This window comes from Mytilus edulis, chromosome 2 (assembly GCF_963676685.1).
Source record: "Mytilus edulis chromosome 2, xbMytEdul2.2, whole genome shotgun sequence".
Lineage (NCBI taxonomy): Eukaryota > Metazoa > Mollusca > Bivalvia > Mytilida > Mytilidae > Mytilus > Mytilus edulis.
Genome location: NC_092345.1, coordinates 100,258,216 through 100,276,043, shown reverse-complemented (window position 1 = coordinate 100,276,043; position 17,828 = coordinate 100,258,216). Strand labels below are relative to the sequence as shown.

Genomic DNA, 17,828 nt, shown 5'->3' with positions numbered 1-17,828 from the left:
ATAAATAATGGATGGAAGTGAATATAGAGAAATTTAAGTTCTAAGAAATTCCCAGCAAATGGTAATAACAATGAAAGAATAACAATAAGAAGGAAGTGTAAAATCAAATATGAAGAATTTTATAATATTTATTATGTCAGATAAGAAGGCAATAGAAAATAAATAATGTCCATTGCCATGAAATATTGTCTCCTAAGTGGACAGCATTTTACAGCAACAGTTATGAAATATGGTCTATCTGCAGAACAAATTTTCGTGGTGAATGTTATTTAATTGTGTCCTCAAAGGAAAATAAAATGGAACAGCATCTAACATGTATAAAATTATATTTAAAAATATAGATATGAAGATAAGGATGGTATGAATACCAATGAGACAATTTTTATGTCAAAGTAACAATTAATTCAAGTTTGTTAAAATGCGTCCAGTAATAACAAGGCAATGGATATCATTTAATACTTGAATCATATCAAAAAATGCCCTGGCGGACACAATGTCCTGTAAAAAAATGTCCACCTGGACAATATTATGGTAGTGAATAATGTCCATGTTCATGGACACTTTTTCTTACGTGAGGACATGTTTTCATAGGAAATTGTGTCAACGACACATTTAAATAGGTAAATATTGTCAATATGTGTCCAATGGACATTTTTTCATGGAGGACATTATTAAATCCTGCAGTTGTCTCTTTGACACATTCCCCATTTCTATTTTCAATTTTATTCATATACATTGTTGTAACCTATATCTCCTTTTATTCATAAATTTGTAGATTTTTCTTGCTTCTCCCTATGACTATTATACTAATTACTATAATAGTCCCAGCTTCTCCTCAAATGTTCATTTATAGGCTAACATGAACAGGCAAGACTCATGAGATTCAAGTATTCATTAAGGAAAATGACATCCATTTTTTTTTAACACAATCAATGCAACTTCTTTCAATTCTTACCTGCTTCAAGGTGAACGTAGGATGGTGTCATTGGCATTATGTGTACTGGTTTGAGGGGGAATTATTTATTTACAAAATTTCTGAACAGAGTTTATGTAAAGAGGGCTTGATAAGAGCAATTAAATCAGAAAGTCAATCTGATAACAGAATCAACAAAGGGAAATTACTCTTTTGAGTGGTCATAACTGTTTAACATGCAATGTATTTTTAAAAGCTTAGATTATTCACATTTTCTCTGTAACTCAACATAACATAATATTTTTTTTATTGTATGTGTCCAGCCTATCTATTGATCTACATGTATTTAAATGATTGACATGTTCTTATCCTAAACATGTATTAAATAATATTTGTGAACTATAAAAGTAGTCTTTCAGCAACTTGTATTTAATAAATATTTATTAACTTGTAGGATTTTATGATGAAAGCACCTGTAAGTCATATAATTCAAATCAATTAATCATTTTGGCAGAGACTGATATCTGTATATTATGTATTTCATATCTCCTATTCTGGTTAATGTCATCTTGTTTTACACAAGTTATTGTTTGAAAATAGATTTTTCATTCTAAAATCTATTAACCTACCCAATCATATATTAGTGTAGTCAAATTCCCATTCCAACTTGAAGCATTTAAGCTTCTTTTTAATTTTAATAGTAGTGTGCAGTGTAGTCCAAATAACTATGACGACTTGAAATACTTTTTGTATGAAGCAAAAACATAAATAGTGTTTCAAGACGACATAATTATTTTGATTAGGTCAGTCAGAGTATAGATGTAATACCCATCTATGGATATAGATGCATTGCCAGTTGTGGCATAACTGATAAAAATTTAATAAGACCATTTGTCATGCTTAAAATCACTCATCAATGAATGTTTCATGAGTTAAGAGTCTAGAAGTTAGTAGTTGTTCTTACGTGTGAACTTTAATTTCCATCATTGTAGACTAGTTAGTATATATTAGCACCTTCTCATCGTAAATCTCATTCCAAAAAGGAGACAATTATGAGAAGGGAGTGATGCGAACTTTAACAGCTTGGGCCAATCACCCAAATGTACTTTTAAAAAAAAGAAATGCAATCGTGAACCAAAATGTCCGTTTGGTATGAAATATCTGATGATTGTTATATATAAAAGACGCATGATTTTACCTCAATTTTTATAACATATGTAGAAAACTGATATGGATTCAAAATGTAACTGCTGTCAAATGTGGGCATACTATTCATTTCTCTCTCCCCCCCAGTTTTAGAGTTTCTCTCTTCTAAAACCGTGAGAACACTCCAGTACAACATATCAATATATATGTTCCTGGGTCACCCGGGTCCCATTAGGTAAATAATTAGACTGTGACGTTCACCTTGGTCTATGTGCATATTCTCCGATATTGTAGTCTGTTAATAAAATTTGAAAAAGACAAAAAGTATAATTTTAACAATCCAGGAAATTTTTTAAAATGCTGTTTACATTTTGGAGGTAAAGAGATTGAATGTGCAAAATTATATAGATATCTTGGAATCACATTTACATCTAGTGGTATATTCAAGCAGTGTAAAGATGAATTATACAATAAATCTTTAAAAGCATGTTTTAAGCTACAGAGATGCTTGTCATCATCTAACCCTAGTATTGCCACTTTTTTACATCTTTATGATCATACAAATAAACCCATACTATTATATGGCAGTGAAATATGGGGAATGTTTCGAAATGATTCAGCTGCATGTAAAAAAGATAATGATTATATATTAGAAAAAGTTTTTGGTCAGGATTCTTCTGAAAAAGCTCATAACAAATTTATGAAATATATTCTTGGTGTAAACAGAAAGTCAAGTAATATAGCTGTAATGTCAGAGCTTGGTAGATTTCCTATATGTATTTTACTATAATTCTATCAATGTTAAAATATTGTCATAGACTCACTGCAGTGGCGGATCCAGAACTTTTCCTAAAGGGGGGGGGGGGGGGGGGGGCGTTGACTGACATAAAGGGGGGGGGGGGCTCCAGTCATGCTTCAATGATTCCCTATATAATCAACCAAATTTTTCCCATGAAAGGTGGGCCCAGGCCCCCCCAGGCCCCCCTGGATCCGCCTATGGACTGGAACGTTTGAAAGAAGGATTATTATTCGATGTATTTATATGTTGTAAACAGTTACATAGTTCTAATGTAAATACATGGTATTCTAGTATAGATTATATCCAGAGAGAGAGATTGAATTACCAAATTTTGACCAATCAATTGGTTCTTTATGTCAGTATGTTAAAAATAAACTATGTAAAAGTTATTTAACATCTTGGAATAAACTGAAGTACCAATCAATTAACTCTGAAAAAGGGAAGCTTGGTACTTATTTTTCTATAAAAAAATGTTTTAAAAAAAGAAAAATATTTAGAATTACAGGACTTCAAAAAAAGACAGTCAATTTGTAAATTAAGAATAAGCGCTCACTCTTTAAAAATTGAGACAGACAGACATTCAAAAAAACATATAGAAAGATCTGAGCGTCTTTGTTCTAATTGCTCACTTGGTAAAGTTGAAGATGAGCTTCATTTTTTTATTAGAATGCCCTCTTTATGATATTCAAAGGGACGATTTTTTTCCAAGGCATTTCTAACAATTGTAATAATTTTATAACTTTAAATAAATCTTCTAAATTTGTATGGCCTTCGACCCAAGAAAATGTTACTCTTCTGGAAAAACTGGGCTGTTATATTTGTGACTGTTTTGAATTAAGGAGATCAGGTATGAACACTGAAACTAAGTCAAGTAATTTTATTATTCTTTTATTCACAATATATATGTGCAGTCGGAAACCAGGTTGAAATAGAACAAAAGAATCGAAGCTCTCTATTAGAGAAGGCGATAAATGTTTACTGTATTGTTTACTATAGTGTCAAATTTTTAAAAAGTTAATAGAAACAAACAAAACTGCAATTTTCTTCTCAATTACGAGGTGTTTTATTTTAAAAACACCATTTGCATAAGTTTTCAATTTATCTAGTACATAGTTAAGCAGAACAATTAGATATCAAGTCGACGACATGGGTATCTTTCAAGTTGGATGACAAAAATGCATAACCTCCGATTTTTTTGAAAAAATTACCACGGACGGAAAAGATATCAATCTATTAGTTCAGTAATTTTCGTGTCTGCCCTTCCATTATGTGACTGAAGAAAAAATTCCAAAAAATAGGTAACAATTGTATCGAAAAGAGAAAATCGAGTGCACCTTTTTATGTTAGGGTGTGTTTGAGTTGAGTATTTTGTCTTGATATCGTTCAAAGTAAGAATATTTCATACATCGTCTCGCTTCAGATTCTATCATTTTTATATATTAAAGCTACAGGTTGACTTTATAACACAAAAAAATAACAGTACTAAAAGATGAAATATATGGGTCAAGTGAAATACCTATCTAATGAGTCACAAAAACAGGGAAGGTGTGTTCGAATAGCTATTTTTTTACTGAAAGTACTTGACGACAGTCTTACAAGTTGGATGATGAAAATGCATATCTTCGAACAATTCTAATTTTTTGTGTGTGATAACTAGGGTTTATAGTCTTCAACCACTAAAAAAATCTAGTCTGCCCTTCCACGAAATATTTTAATTAGATTTTTTTTTAATGTTTATGATTTTTCGAAAATTCCACCTAACAACCGATCAGACAATAGTTTTAAGTTGAATCAATGCAGACAATATCATTAACTGATGCTCATTAGCTAGTTGATACATTTGTCTTTTAAAATATAACTGACATATATAAGGATCGTATTGGTGCAATGTGGATAAATTTATCGGTTTCCAAGAGCAAAATTGGTAGCGCGTCATCGCTACAATGGCTTTCATTTTTACGATTGTGAAAATGAACTGGCGTAATGGGGAGATAATTTTGACGAAGTAGGATCCTGACTGTGTGGTTTTTGGCTTGATTATGACCAATGTTTATATTCCAAATATATATGTATATGCCGCTATTATTGTTGTTGTTACCAATACTATGTAAATCAATTGTATCTGATTTAATGCCCTTTATGGGCCCTGTAATTTGGGAAATAAAAATATTCTATTCTATTCTATTTTATTCTATAGGTTTTCATTTATTGACATTTTATATTGCCTGCATAATTATGGAACTTACATTTCTCCTACTAATCGAAACGATCTACCGGTGCTTGCGTTTCACATCTTTATTTCCTTAAAAGAGTCTTTCTGATTACATGGATTGGAAGCACTTGATCTAAGAGTTGGAAATGATATAGTTGATGTCATCCCTTCGAAAGTTTTACGGATGACATCACGAGTTGATTGACTTTAATGGAAAATCTGTCAAAGATGACCACGGATATATTCTAATTAACGTAACCATACTCCCATCTTCTATTCATCGATTGTAACTTCACCGAATGAGACTGATTTCCGGGTAACATAACGGGTTCCACATGTGGAGCCAGGGGCGTAGCTGCCGTTAGACACTTTAGGCACGTGCCTACACATATTTTTTTCACAAATATTTTTTGTTATTTAAAAAAAAAAAAATAAACAACGTCATCTGTAGATGAAAGCCGGTGAAGTTATCAAAACTCTTTAATTATCGAATGTCATGTGTACACTGGTCTCTCGTCCTTAGACTAGTGAATGGAATATTGGATAGGATTGAATTTTAATTAGTTGTTGTTAGTTTTCAACTAGCTTTCCACTTTGTCTTCACCCGACTTGCCAATGTTGGTCGTCTGTTTGGCTGTGCAGGATGTATACATACGCAGTCACGTTTGGTCAGAATAGGGACATTTAATCCGATGCCTAGTTGTAGAGAGAATGCAACTCTTTGAGGACTGATTCGTAGTTGTTCTACTGAAAGGCAAAATTTCTGCTCCTATCCAATAATCCCTCATTTTCCAATGCATGGCATTTTTAAATTTCCAGACCTTCGTCCTGGACCACACCTATTACAGGACCTAGCTCCAAGTGTTATTTATTGTAAATAAAAATTTCAACGGTCATGAACTTTTATAAATATTTGACACTGGATGTAAAGAAATCAATCAATCAACTGGATTCCTGTAATTTTGAGTACTCAAATCTGCGTGTAATGGCCACAATTATTCAAAATTCCTAAGCAGGTAGGGATTTTACAGTAGAGGATATAAAGAATACGAATTTCTTGAATTTTGTTAGGCATTGACTATGTCTGTATATGTTTGTGTGGCTAGGGTGAAGGTTTAAGATTCAAAAGATTGATGGTTGATGTCTAGCCAAAAGGATAGTTCTATTAGTGTTAACGTTCCTATTTTTTTTTAATGAAGGATCGTCAATATGTACTATTAATAATTTAAGTTAAACGTATATATCAATCAGAACGAAATAGATATGATAATACCAAACAGGGTGTACTGCTTAATTAAAGGGATACGCTGATTTACGCTGGGCAATGCATTTTGTAAATATTTTTTTTATATTACGGATTGTACTGCGTTATTTAATTCACCAGTCAGATGTTATGGTACATTATTCATAATTCTTCGAACTTTTCATCATGTATATAATAATTATCATGATTAAATAACCAGTAAATTTAATTTGTTTGTACATAAAATTTTGCAGCTAAAAGGCTGAAAACCGTTTTCCGTCGGGGGGCTTCGCCCCCTGAACCCCCTGAACCCCCTACCAGGGCTCTGCCCTGGACCTGCTGGGGGCCTTAAGCGGTCCCCAGACCCCCTGCCAATTGGTGCCTACAGTTGACTGAATACCTAGCTACGCCCCTAAGAGCAGGAACTGCTTACCCAATAGTACTTTCTCCTAGTTTTAAATCAGTTTCTGAGTAGTATTTTCCAGAGCCTTCCACTAGATTTAAGTAGTAACTGTTGTTTTTCACATCTTGATTTAGTGATAATTTCACACACTATTATGTTATGACAAGTTCTGGCGATGTTTGACCAAAAAAATTGTATCCATTCAGATTTTGCCCGATGAAATAATTAGAGATCATTTAAGAAATATTGATTTATAGGGGGAGGGTTCAGATCTCATATGATAAACATGTTTAACTCCGCCGCATGTTTGCGCCTGTCCCAAGTCAGGAGCTATGGCCTTTGTTAGTCTTGTATTATTTTTAATTTAGTTTCTTGTGTACAATTTGGAGTTTAGTATGGCGTTTATTACCACTGAACTAATAAATATATTTTGTTTAGGGGCCAGCTGAAGGACGCCTCCGGGTGCGGGAATTTCTCGCTGCATTGAAGACCTGTTGGTGACCTTCTGCTGTTGTCTTTTCTATGGCCGAGTTTTTGTCTCTTTGACACATTCCCCATTTCCATGCGCGTAGCAACGTTTACGTCAAAACGCCCGGGCGTACACTTGTATTTGATTAAAAAAATCAATCTAAAAATAAAAAGAACTGGTTAAATTCATATCAGCCTTGTACTTATTTCTTCAATGGGGAATTAAAGGGACGAAAATTAATTTTCAACGACATGGTATCATCAGAGACATATAATATTAACTGTATATTTGGTTTTTTTTCTGTAATAGTCTGAAACTACTGTGAATTCTGCGTAATTTCTTTTTTTTTCAAAGCAGTTCTTTTTTCGGTGGCAATAATATTAAGGTACAGTATGTGGTTAAAGGTGTTTTTTTTTTTTAAATATCTATCATAACTTAGTCAAACCTTCTTGAAATGTTATAGAAGTTGGTCAAAAACTGTTTATGACTAAAACTGTTTATGACTAAAAGAGTTTCCAGTGCATAATAATGATTTCCTATATTTAAGGGATAAAAGGGATATTTGTTTGCAGTTAACAAGAAGTTACAGTTTGGAGTTAAAGTTAATATTGTTCCACATATTAATTTCTTAGCCAAACCTACATCGAATTTTGTTAAACTTTGGAAGACTTTTTTTTTAGATTAATGTCTAAAGCAAAAAACTTGAAAGTTTATTTTTTTCGTTCGTTTTTTCAGTTCTGTACTGACAGACAGACTAATATAGACGGTCTGATTTTTTTCCATGATAAAACTTATAAACCTCTATAGATTGTCATGAATATTTGGCAAACGTTAGTGTTCCAGATCGAGAAAAAATATCTAAAGAAAAAGTTTGATTTGTTTAAATCCTGTAAAGGACTAATAAATAATAAAGGGATTCACTTTTTGTGGGAAGAAATCAGGTTACCAAAGAATTCTTAACGATTTTTAACATTGCACCTGAACATCTCTGAGAATTAATTATTTCATGTTCATTAAAGATTTTTTTTGTCAATTAAATTCTTTACCCGCAGCTCCCTTTACACATATTTCAAAGTTATTGGTTTGGATGTTTTCTCTTTGACCATTATATTCCTAATTAGCACATGAACGAATTAAACATAAAAAATAAACCACTTATATTATAGAGTATGTGCTACTGATGAGTTTTATTAATGATGGGAATCGTATCTCATTCTCGATAACTCTATAGCTTTTGGGGGATTCGCCCTCTTAAACACACTAACAGCAGGTGCTTTGACCTGGACCCGGTTGAGGCCTTTAGGCTCCTTGCCCAGGTTCGGGAGTACACGTTAAAATGACATAGCTACGCCACTGATTTCCATTCTCAATTTTATTTACAAGTCTTTAAATGATTCAGTATACATATGCATGTAGTTGTTTATTTCTGTACTTCTGTTGTAATTGTAATATCCCTCTTTAAGCAGATATTTTAATTCTGGTTCCACCCACTGAGTTTTATATTTATATACACGTGTTGAAGGCGGTACCTTGACCTACAATGCTTTACTTTATAAATTGTTATTTGGATAGAGAGTTGTCTCATTGGCACTCATACCATATTTTCCTATATATCTATGAAATGTTTGTCACAGAACGTTAAGATAGAAACGATGAAACAATCAAGATAATTAAAAAAAAAACAGGTTTCTTTACAACATTTCCTTAATAGTTATCCCACAAGGACGCGGTGTGTCAGTGTAAGATCACCCCGATGGCCGGAGGCCAGAGGGTGATCTAACACTGACACACCAAGTCCGAATGGGATAACTATTTTACATCCCAGCTGTTTTAGATTAGACGGAAAACCATTTACAATTCATAAAATCTAGTTTAGAATGCCACACAACCATTACAATATACTTTATATATTACTATATGATGTATACCCTTAATGACCCTCAAACACGATGAGTAGATATCAAATAATGTCAACTCGCCCCGCTTGCCAATCGGACCACATAATATTGCCACTTAATAAAAAAAATCGCCCAATTCTTGTTTACCGACTCGCCCCACTTTTGAAAAAGTGTAAAATCAAATTGAACAATCAGTCTGAAAACTCACTTATTCATGTTATTAATGAAAAAGGTTTAAACTTCACTGAATAAAGGTTTGACAACTCGCCCCACTTATAAAAAGATCTTGCTTCCTTTAAGTATGTCAAATTACTACTCTTCGTATCCAGTCGTCCTGGTGTAGTGGTATGTGTCGTGGCTTGATATGCTAAAGGTCTTGAGTTCGAATCCGAGCATATACACTGGATTTTTTCTACGTGAATTTTGATAGATAGGCTTTTCCGTATAATTAATTATAAGTTTTATAGTGGATTTGACATTCCCGCCAAAATGTAACAGAACAAAAGAAAGCATGCATAACAATGAAACTCAAACTGGGGTGATCTGGTAGGGGTGATCCGGCTCAGATCACCTCTGTTAGAACAAAGGAGCTGGAATGTAAATTTGAATTATCGTTCTTTGTATAGGTTTTCATTTATTGATATTGTATATTGCCTGCTGCCAAAGGAACTTGCATTTCTACCTATCACAAATGGAAACGATCTACCGGTGCTTGCGTTTCACATCTTTATTTCCTTAAAAGAGTCTTTTTGATTACATGGAAGCAATTAATCTAAGAGTTGGAAATGATATAGTTGATGTCATCCCTTCGAAAGTTTTACGTATGACATCACGAGTTGATTGACTTTAATAGAAAATCCACGGATATATTCTAATTAACGTAACCACACTCCCATCTTCTATTCATCGATTGTAACTTCACCGAATGAGACTGACTTCCGGGTAACATAACGGGTTCAACATGTGGAGCAGGAACTGCTTACCCTTTTGGAGCACCAGGGTTCTCCCGGTTTTTTTTGTGGAGTTCATGTTGTTCAGTCCTTAGTTTCCTAATAGTACTTTGTCCTAGTTTTAAATCAGTTTCTGAGTAGTATTTTCCAGAGCCTTCAACTAGTTTTGTGTAGTAACTGTTGTTTTTCACATCTTGATTTAGTGGTAATTTCACACAAGATTATGTTATGACTAGTTCTGGCGGTGTTTGACCAAAAAAATTGTATCCATTCAGATTTTGCTCGATGAAATAATTAGAGATCATTTAAGAAATATTGACTTGTAGGGGGAGGGTTCAGATCTCATAAACATGTTTAACTCCGCCGAATTTTTGCGCCTGTCCCAAGTCAGGAGCCTCTGGCCTTTGTTAGTCTTGTATTATTTTTAATTTTAGTTTCTTGTGTTCATTTGGAGTTTAGTATGGCGTTTATTATCACTGAACTAGTATATGTATTTGTTTAGGGGCCAGCTGAAGGACGCCTCCGGGTGCGGGAATTTCTCGCTGCATTGAAGACCTGTTGGTGACCTCCTGCTGTTGTCTTTTCTATGGTCGAGTTGTTGTCTCTTTGACGCATTGCCCATTTCCATTCTCAATTTTATTTACAATTCTTTAAATGATTCAGTATACATATGCATGTAGTTGTTTGTTTCTGTACTTCTGTTGTAATTGTAATATCACTCTTTAAGCAGATATTTTAATTCTGTTTCCACCCACTGAGTTTTATATTTATATACACGTGTTGAAGGCGTACTGGTACCTTGACCTACAATGCTTTACTTTATAAATTGTTATTTGGATAGAGAGTTGTCTCATTGGCACTCATACCACATTTTCCTATATATCTATGAAATGTTTGTCACAGAACATTAAGATAGAAACGATGAAATAATCAAGATATTTAAAAAACCAGGTTTCTTTACAACATTTCCATTTGAATTATCGTTCTTTGTATAGGTTTTCATTTATTGATATTGTATATTGCCTGCTGCTAAAGGAACTTGCATTTCTACTACTAATTGAATCGATCTACCGGTGCTTGCGTTTCACATCTTTATTTCCTTAAAAGAGTCTTTCTGATTACATGGATTGGAAGCACTTGATCTAAGAGTTGGAAATGATATAGTTGATGTCATCCCTTCGAAAGTTTTACGGATGACATCACGAGTTGATTGACTTTAATGGAAAATCTGTCAAAGATGACCACGGATATATTCTAATTAACGTAACCACACTCCCATCTTCTATTCATCGATTGTAACTTCACCGAATGAGACTGATTTCCGGGTAACATAACGGGTTCCACATGTGTAGCAGGAACTGCTTACCCTTTCGGAGCACCAGGGTTCATCCCGGGTTTTTTTTTGTGGGGTTCGTGTTGTTCAGTCCCTAGTTTTCTAATAGTACTTTCTCCTAGTTTTAAATCAGTTTCTGAGTAGTATTTCCCAGAGCCTTCAACTAGTTTAAAGTAGTAACTGTTGTTTTTGACAGTGTTAAACAAGTTTAAGTGGTAATTTCTCAATGTTAAATTTAGTTTCACACAATATTATGTTATGACTAGTTCTCGCGGTGTTTGACCAAAAAAAGTTGTATCCATTCAGATTTTGCTTGATGAAATAATTAGAGATCATTTAAGAAATATTGACTCTACAAGTCTTTAAATGATTCAGTATACATATGCATGTATTTGTTTGTTTCTGAACTCCTGTTGTAATTGTAATATCTTTCTTCAAGCAGATATTTTAATTCTGTTTCCACCCACTGAGTTTTTCCATAGCTATAATATGCTCTGTTTATCTGGCAAAGTTTTTGTATTAGATATTGTCAGATATAGTTTACATTCATTTTGTAATCTTTCTTCCTACCACCTACGATTTATGTTTATCAAAGAGTCTTTCTTAATGTGCGTTTATTTTACCTTAATGCTGCAATATACCTATTACTCGTGTTAATTAACATCAAAAGAATATCAAAGACAACCTACACTTATATTTTAGCGGTTATGTTGGGAAGCCTTTCTCCGAATAAAAAAATTGAATTGTCGTTCTTTGAATATGTTTGTTATATTTAATAAAAAATGAAAGATTTTTTTCTATTACTGTGACTTGACTGTTAGTGTTGCTCTCCATCTATTGCAACTTATTCAAAATTCTGACCAAATTGCAATTATTTTTACAAAACCAAACTGTTCAACTGGTCAGAAATTTGAATAAACTGCTGTAGAAAACCAGTCAAGTCGTGAAAGTACAAGGTGATGACATAAAGCATACTTACAATCCCATAAGACTTTAATTCCACTTTAATGTTGTTGTGAAAAATCAGTCTAACAGTTTGTATAGAAATTTTATTGTTATTGTCATGCTAAAGGTGATAGGTAGCAATTTTGAATTGCTGTAAAATGTCAAAACTAAGCTTTCATACAATTTTTATTTTAAAAATTACGACCTATCACGATAAGAATGACAATAACAAAAAAAAATATATACAAACTGTTAGACTGAGTTTTCAATAAATTTACAATCCAATTTGAAAACCAAAGTTTCCAAATACCAAAACATATCATAACTTTCTATATATTTGTTGATACTTTAGAACATATGTATATACCTTTAACGTATAACAGGCATTTCTCTAGTTTCAGTATACTTTTAACGTATAACAGGCATTTATCTAGTTTCAGTATACCTTTAACGTATAACAGGCATTTCTCTAGTTTCAGTATACCTTTAACGTATAACAGGCATTTCTCTAGTTTCAGTATACCTTTAACGTATAACAGGCATTCGTCTAGTTTCAGTATACCTTTAACGTATAACAGGCATTTCTCTAGTTTCAGTATACTTTTAACGTATAACAGGCATTTATCTAGTTTCAGTATACCTTTAACGTATAACAGGCATTTCTCTAGTTTCAGTATACCTTTAAAGTATATCAGGCATTTCTCTAGTTTCAGTATACCTTTAACGTATAACAGGCATTTCTCTAGTTTCAGTATACCTTTAACGTATAACAGGCATTTCTCTAGTTTCAGTATATATACTTTTAACGTATAACAGGCATTCGTCTAGTTTCAGTATACCTTTAACGTATAACAGGCATTCGTCTAGTTTCAGTATACCTTTAACGTATAACAGGCATTTTTCTAGTTTCAGTATACCTTTAACGTATATCAGGCATTTCTCTAGTTTCAGTATACCTTTTACGTATAACAGGCATTTCTCTAGTTTCAGTATACCTTTAAACGGTATAACAGGCATTTCTCTAATTTCAGTAAAAAAAAGTCCTAAAGCATTCTTCATTTATATTGTTGGTTAAATGTATACTGAGTTGTTAAAGATAAAAAAAAATATACATAGTTTTAAAAAACTCTTGTTTAATTTAGCACTGGAGTGGTCATTTTAGCATTGCGTTTGAGTCGTAAACAGAAAATACACAGGTGAAAAAATACCGAACTCCAAGAAGAGGTAGTATATTTAATCAAATTATTTATCATAGACTTTGTCGGATGTATTAACGACTCTCTTGGGCACGTTTTATTGTTGACATCTTTGCCCTTTGGTTCTATGGACAGAATAATCATTTGCAATCGTACCACTCATACTTATTTTTATATAGGGGCCTGTTGCAAGGCAAAAACCCTTACCCTTACCAACATACCTTCATATCCACATGGCATATTGGATGGAGAGTTGTCTTATTGGCACTCATACCACATCTTCTTAATATGTCTACTAACAATTGGACTTATTGTTCATTTGTTCATGTGCCTAATATACATCAAAATTTAGCACTGGACACTCACTTATTTCAATCAACATTGAAGTTTGAGAACTAATGCTATACAAGTAGATTCATGCCAAATCACTCATTATATACGTTAGACAATTAAGTGACAAGATATAAATCTTGGACAGTATATTGCACTTATTTTAAACACTACCATTTATTAACAAAATGCATTTAACTCAATTTTGACTTTGTTTGCACCGATTATATTTTTGCATTGTGTTTTTCTTCTTCAACAAATTATTAAGAAAGCTGGGATTTTCGTCTGGCTAAAAAGTGGACCTTTAGGATTATACAAGATCATCATTTATCTATTTTACCAGCTTGCACACTATCCCTTAATTTAAGCAGTAGCAATTAGTGATCTTCTCAATATCTAGACGTACATTGTCAATATATCTATCTCTTTAGACAAATTTACAATTTTCAGCATATCCATATACAATGTAAATTAAGCATTTTCTATTTTCCCCCTGCTAGCCAGAAGACTATGATACCATTGTAAAAATCTTTTATGTTGAAACACATAAACCAATAAGCTGGCATTGTTATTAGTAGAAGTGTGGCATATAAATCTTATCATCTCTTGAAGTCGACACATTAATTTAACTCCGACCAGTCTTTCATTTCTGACGGTGTAATGCCAAAAATTAAAGATGGCATAGTCAAAAGGGTCGAACAAAATATTCCATTGAACTTGGCAGTTGCAGGAAATCACTTCTACATTTCATTGGAGTAAACAATTTCTAATGGAGTCATAAACATATATCTTGGGAGTTTCAGAGCACCACTTTTTGGGGTGTTTCTATGAAATATCTTGGCAACTTGAGATTACATGGTTATTAAATCTTGTACACAGGACAAAAGTGGTGACAATTTGATTGGTTAACTTGTAGTGATGGTTATTATCTTATATGCAATGAAGTGTTATGTGAAATTTTGTCTTAAGTACTTTTCAGGATAAAATTTACTTATTTTAAGAATTTCTTTATTTGAAACAAAGATAAATTCTGCACAATTTTTTGAATACTGTAAATTCAACAAAGGCTATTGGAGAAAAACAATGTTGTTATTACACCAAAATACACTGATAATCGTTTATCATGCACAGTGTGCATTCTTTCAAAATAGTCCTCATTATTTCATCTATGTCCGGAAAATTGCATAATAATTTTAAAACCCATTTACCGGATAGCCGAAGCAACGAATTACTTTGTCTATTAATTATTTTTTATTTTTTTATTTTTCGGTTGCCGGGAAGAAAAGCCACTGCCTGTAAAATTTAGGTACATATATTATAGTAGTTGCCAATTTTAAAAGTCCGGTTAAAAACATCTGCAGTGAATAAGTCCGTACCAAATGAAATATTTACATTGGGGTTACTTCAATACAAAAGTAAATTAAACATCGAAAGAATCAGCAAAATACATTTGAAAAGAGTCAACGCTCCGTGTTGAAGGCCGTACTTTCAACTATTATGGTTTTCTTTTTACAAATTGTGACTAAGATGGAGAGTTGTCTCATTGGCAACCATATACCATATCTTATTATATCTATCATATTTTTCTTTTTATTGTTTTCCTGTATTGCAATATTATAAACACGTTTGCTCTATTCTGCACAGTAGCTGTATGAAATCTTTTTGGAATTAAACAACAGAATGCACGGGGACATAGTATCTATACCATCAGATTAAAACTATACTATAAACGGTACCAAGTATTTAAACTTTCAGTAGCTACAAACATTCTTTCATTTGGATGTTTGAGTGAATAAAATTACCACAAGGAATTGTTCTAGTGTAATGTCAGGTAGCTGTGATAACATTTGTTAAAATGATTTTGCTTTTAGATCCTTTCAAAAAAAAGTACCGTTGAGGTCAGATCCTTGAAAGTTGCTATTCAAAATCCTTCATAACTCCGCTGATATTAGACTGATGGAAAGAACGTACGTTACTATCATCTCAAAATGGAAGACACCAAATACTACAGGAATAAATTTCTTGTCAAATTTCGTATATAAAGTTCTCAGTCAAAATCTAAGCAGACTAACATATGATGTGTCATAATACCAATCATCCGGCTAAGCAAACTAACATATGATGTGTCATAATACCAATCATCCGGCTAAGCAGACTAACATATGATGTGTCATAATACCAATCATCCGGCTAAGCAGACTAACATATGATGTGTCATAATACCAATCATCCGGCTAAGCAGACTAACATATGATGTGTCATTATACCAATCATCCTGCTAAGCAAACTAACATATGATGTGTCATAATACCAATCATCCGGCTAAGCAGACTGACATATGATGTGTCATATTACCAATCATCCGGCTAAGCAGACTAACATATGCTGTGTCATAATACCCATCATCCTAGATTTAGATTTATGATTTTTTTTCTTTTCTAATTACAACACGAGTAGTTGGTGAGATAGTGAAAAAATAATCACAGAATTACTGAACTCCGAAGAAAATTCAAAACGGGAAGTCCCTAATCAAATAGCAAACTTAAACATGAGATAATAGAACTAAACTACTTGCTCCTAGAGATATAATCTTAGTTGTCATTTTCAGCAGCAAAAACACTGGCAATACGTACTTTCAAAGCAAATTTGATACAAGCTATCAAATTATAAATTATAAGTAAGTATCATCACTGGTTTTCAGTCAATAACTACTTTGTCTTTGTTCGGATGCAGTTACTTTCATCCTACCTTGTATTTTTCATTACCGTTTTTCGACCTCCCAAAGTAATGCTTACACAAATTTTGTGACACATGGATGTATATAATACATATTAAAATCATATCTTTACACTAAACAGAAAAATAACAAAAATACCGAGCTTCAAGCGAAATTTAAAACGGAAAGTACTTTATCAAATGGCAAAATCAAAAGCTTAAACACACCAAAGGCGGGGAAGCAACTGTCATATTCCTGAATTGGCAAAAGCAATTCCTAATGTAGATTTGGAAATAAAATATCTTCTTCTTCTTCTTCTTCTGTAGAAAACTGTGGATTAAACCTGGTTTTATAGCTAGTAAAATCTCTCACTTGTATATATGCCAGTAGCACAAAATTCCAATATATTGACAACAATGTGGGTAGAAAAAAAATCCATCGTATGGTTGTCAACTGTTTGATGTGTTAGTCGTAGATACATGATTTTTATTGGTTGTCATTGGCTTTGATCAAGCTTTTAATTACTGCGAGTACATGTACTCCGATATCTGTGCTTAGTGTCTATTGTGCTCTTCTTAGTTTTTTATTAGTTTTTTTTTGTTCCTTGTATTGATGGTCATTGATCTGATTAGTTGAGCCCTTTTCAACTAATTTTCATCGTTTGTTGTACTTATGTTGTATTGTGATAACACTGTCCCAGGTTAAGGTAATAGTTAGGCGTCAGCAAAATCTTAAACCACATCAACTTCTGCATGTGCCAGTCCCAAGTCAGTTTGTGGCTGTATCTTAAATTTGTTTTCGTTTATTATTTTTTTACATACATCAGGCTGTTAGATTTCCTTTTCGATGATTTTACAATTGTCATTTCGGAGCCTTTTATAGTTTACTGTGAGGTTTGGTTTCGGTCATTGTTGTAAGAGTGAGATAGTTGTTAATTTTCTACGTCATTTTGTCTCTAGCGCAAAGATGTTTCATTGACAATCATGCCACTTCATAAATTAAATCTAATTGTGTTACATTATCACCATTCCAAATTTAATATCAGTGCAACTTAATTTAACCAGATTCGGGCCTCCTTAGTTTCTAGCGACACTTTTCCGCCTCAAGCTAGTAGCATATGAAAAATTATCACAAAAAAAGACCATCAAAGGAAAAATGCTCAAAATAGCGATAATCAACTGTATTTCTGTTATAGATGTCCAAAGAATAAACTTCGAATTTAGAATATTTTGTTTGCCAAACGAATTGATTTAGAATATTTTTTCTTTGCAAGGT

At 32.9% G+C, this 17,828-nt stretch overlaps 1 protein-coding gene across 2 annotated transcripts in view; it reads right to left on the bottom strand.

Moving 5' to 3' along the window:
* The window catches only part of LOC139513676 (polypeptide N-acetylgalactosaminyltransferase 5-like), an 82,839-nt gene extending 80,864 nt beyond the window's left edge, over nt 1-1,975 (bottom strand). For both annotated transcript variants that reach the window (XM_071302382.1, XM_071302377.1), the window contains exon 1: nt 1,878-1,975. The gene's annotated coding sequence lies outside the window, so the exon portion shown is untranslated. The remainder of the gene's footprint in view (nt 1-1,877) is intronic.
* Nucleotides 1,976-17,828: the final 15,853 nt, after the last annotated feature.